General features: G+C 24.8%; 1 long non-coding RNA gene across 1 annotated transcript; it reads left to right on the plus strand.

Moving 5' to 3' along the window:
• The first annotated feature begins 1383 nt into the window (after positions 1-1383).
• On the plus strand, positions 1384-2438 carry LOC136036624 (uncharacterized). Its single transcript, XR_010619759.1, has 2 exons — positions 1384-1486; positions 2306-2438. It is a non-coding gene; the product is annotated as an uncharacterized LOC136036624 (long non-coding RNA).
• The last annotated feature ends 1798 nt before the right edge of the window (positions 2439-4236 follow it).

The raw sequence follows: 4236 nt of genomic DNA on the forward strand, positions 1-4236 counted from the left end.
TTCCTTTTTTTAGTTTTTTTTAGTTCTTTTAGTTTTTACCTTTTTTAGTTTTTTTAGTTTTTTTAGTTTTTTAGATTTTTTTAGTTTTTTTTATTAGTTTTTAGTTTATTTTATGGTTTCTTCCTTTTTTTAGTTTTTTCTTTAGTTTTTTACCTTTTTTTAGTTTTTTTTAGTTTTTAAGCTTTTTTAGATTTTTTTATTTTTTTTTAGTTTTTTTTTGTAGTTTTTACCTTCTTTAGATTTTTGCTTCTTTTATATTAATGCTAAAGCCAAAGATCGAACCTGGATCCTCTTGAACCTAGAACCTGGAACATAACGCCTTATCAACTCAGCTACATCGGCTTGAATACATTCGTTTTTGAACTGGTATATGATGAAATAATTCAGACGTCACATTATATGATGAAAAAAATTTTTATTTATTTTTCCTTTTTTTTAGTTTTTTATTGGTTTTTACCTTTTTTTTTAGCTTTTTTAGTTTTTTTTCGTTTTTTCTTTTTAGTTTTTTTTGTAGCTTTTATCTTTTTTATTTTTTTTTATTTTTATTCATATTTTTTAGTTTTCTTTTTCTCTTTTATTTTTGAGTTTTTTCCTTTTTTTAGTTTTTTTCTTTTTTAGTTTTTAGTTTTTTGTAGTTTTTTACCTTTTTTTAGTTTTTTTAGTTTTTTTTTTAGTTTTTTAGCTTTTTTAGTTTTTTATTTGTTTTTAGTTTTTTTTGTAGTTTTTGCCTTTTTTTTATTTTTTTCAGTTTTTTTTTAGTTTTTAGTTTTTTACCTTTTTTTAGTTTTTTTTAGTTTTTTTAGCTTTTTTAGTTTTTTTTTCTTTTTAGTTTTTTTTTGTAGTTTTTACCTTTTTTAGTTTTTTTTCTTCTTTTGTATTAGTGTGAAATAATTCAGACATCATATGCGGACAAACACGACGTCACTCGACAGACAGACATAACCCACAAACAACTTATTTTTATATATACAGATATATATATATATATATATATATATATATATATATATATATATATATATATATATATATATATATATATACTAGCTGTTGGGGTGGCGCTTCGCGCCACCCCCCGAGCCCCCCCGCGCGCGTAAGTCGTTACGCGCCATATTAGTTACGCGCCATTGTAGTTGTGTCCCTATGTCCCACCTGTGAATATATATATATATATATATATATATATATATATATATATATATATATATATATATATATATATATATATATATATATATATATATATATATATATATATATATATATATATATATATATATATATATATATATATATATATATATATATATATATATATATATATATATATATATATATATATATATATATATATATATATATATATATATATATATATATATATATATATCTATATATATAAAAATAAGTTGTCTGTCCGTTACGCCAGATTATATCTATATATATAAAAATAAGTTGTCTGTGTGTGGATCTGTGGATGGATCAGGTGACGTCAAAACTGAAAAAAACTAAAAAAGGCAAAAACTACAAAAAAACTAAAAACTAATAAAAAAAATAAAAAAGCTAAAAAACTAAAAAAATTAAAAAAAAGGCAAAAACTACAAAAAAACTAAAAACTAATAAAAAAGCTAAAAAACTAAAAAAGCTAAAAAAAAGGCAAAAACTACAAAAAAAACTAAAAACTAATAAAAAAATAAAAAAGCTAAAAAACTAAAAAAACTAAAAAAAGGTAAAAAACTAAAAAAACTAAAAAGTAAAAAAAAACTAAAAAAAAAGGAAAAAACTGAAAAATAAGCTAAAATAAAGGTAAAAACCAATAAAAAACTAAAAAAAAACTGAAAAAACTAAAAAAAGGCAAAAACTACAAAAAAAAACTAAAAACTAATAAAAAAAGTAAAAAAGCTAAAAAACTAAAAAAACTTAAAAAACTAAAAAAAGGTAAAAAACTAAAAAAAATAAAAAATAAAAAAAAAACTAAAAAAAAGGAAAAAACTGAAAAATAAGCTAAAATAAAGGTAAAAACCAATAAAAAACTAAAAAGAAAAAAAGGAAAAAACTAAAAAAAATTTTCATCTAAAAAACTAAAAAAAAATAAAAAAGGTAAAAACTAAAAGAACTAAAAAAGAAAAAAATAAATGACGACACTCAAAGAGAAAGCGACCAGGACAAAAGGAATGTTCGATAAGCAATCAACAAAGCACCGGGACACAGGGAGTATAAATGACGTCCAGGACATAAGTAAAAAAAACAAACTATCTATATATATAAAAATAAGTTGTCTGTGGATCTGTGGATCGTGGATCAGGTGACGTCACCTGAAAAAACTGGATCAGGTGACGTCAAAACTGAAAAAACTAAAAAAAGGCAAAAACTACAAAAAAAAACTAAAAACTAATAAAAAAAATAAAAAAGCTAAAAAACTAAAAAAAATAAAAAAAGGCAAAAACTACAAAAAAAACTAAAAACTAATAAAAAAGCCAAAAAACTAAAAAAAAGGCAAAAACTACAAAAAAACTAAAAACTAATAAAAAAAATAAAAAAGCTAAAAAACTAAAAAAACTAAAAAAACTAAAAAAAGGTAAAAAACTAAAAAAACTAAAACTAAAAAAAAATAAAAAAAAAGGAAAAAACTGAAAAATAAGCTAAAATAAAGGTAAAAACCAATAAAAAACTAAAAAAAAAACTGAAAAAACTAAAAAAAGGCAAAAACTACAAAAAAAACTAAAAACTAATAAAAAAAGTAAAAAAGCTAAAAAACTAAAAAAAACTAAAAAACTAAAAAACTAAAAAAAAGGTAAAAAACTAAAAAAATAAAAAATAAAAAAAAACTAAAAAAAAGGAAAAAACTGAAAAATAAGCTAAAATAAAAGTAAAAACCAATAAAAAACTAAAAAGAAAAAAAGGAAAAAACTAAAAAAAATTTTCATCTAAAAAACTAAAAAAAATTAAAAAAGGTAAAAACTAAAAGAACTAAAAAAGAAAAAAATAAATGACGACACTCAAAGAGAAAGCGACCAGGACAAAAGGAATGTTCGATTAGCAATCAACAAAGCACCGGGACACAGGGAGTATAAATGACGACCAGGACATAAGTAAAAAAAAACTAACAAAACTAAAAAGAAGGTAAAAACTACAAAAAAACTAAAAAGAAAAAAAAAACTAAAAACTAATAAAAAAACTAAAAAATCTAAATAAACTAAAAAAGAAAAAAAAAGGAAAAAAATAAAGGAGAAAAACAAAACTAAAAAACGAATGTATATACAGACCGGTACACCGGGATACAAATGACGACCGGGACACAGGGACACAACTACAACGGGGACACCGGGGGAAACAGGGGGATATAAATGACGACCGGGACAAAAAAACTAAAAGGAAAAAAAAAACTAAAAACTAATAAAAAAACTAAAAAATCTAAAAATCTAAATAAGCTAAAAAAGAAAAAAAAGGAAAAAAATAAAGGAGAAAAACAAAACTAAAAAACGAATGTATATACAGACCGGGACACCGGGATACAAATGACGACCGGGACACAGGGAATATAAATGACGACCGGGACACAGGGACACAACTACAACGGGGACACCGGGGAAACAGGGGGATATAAATGACGACCGGGACACCGGGACAGGGAATGGTCGATTAGCAATCACCATCAACAAAGCTCAAGGGCAATCATTAGAATCATGAGGTATAGATCTGAATACAGATTGTTTTCCCATGGACCATTATATGTTGCATGTTCAAGAGTTGGTAAACCTGACAATCTATTTATATGCAAAGACAATGGGACAGCAAAGAATGTTGTATATTCGCAAGTTTTACGTAGTTAAAACCATATATATATATATATATATATATATATATATATATATATATATATATATATATATATATATATATATATATATATATATATATATATATATATATATATATATATATATATATATATATATATATATATATATCTATCTATATTCACAGGTGGGACATAGGGACACAACTACAATGGCGCGTAACTATTATGGCGCGTAACGACTTACGCGCGCGGGGGGGCTTGGGGGGTGCGCGAAGCGCCCCCACCAACTAGGTGTTGGGGTGGCGCGAAGCGCCACCCCAACAGCTAGTATATGGGGGCGCTTCGCGCCCCCCCCTAGCCCCCCCGCGCGCGTAAGTCGTTACGCGCCTTAATAGTTACGCGCCATTGTAGTTGTGTCCCTATGTCCCACCTGT

This window comes from Artemia franciscana, chromosome 15 (assembly GCF_032884065.1).
Source record: "Artemia franciscana chromosome 15, ASM3288406v1, whole genome shotgun sequence".
NCBI classification, from domain to species: domain Eukaryota; kingdom Metazoa; phylum Arthropoda; class Branchiopoda; order Anostraca; family Artemiidae; genus Artemia; species Artemia franciscana.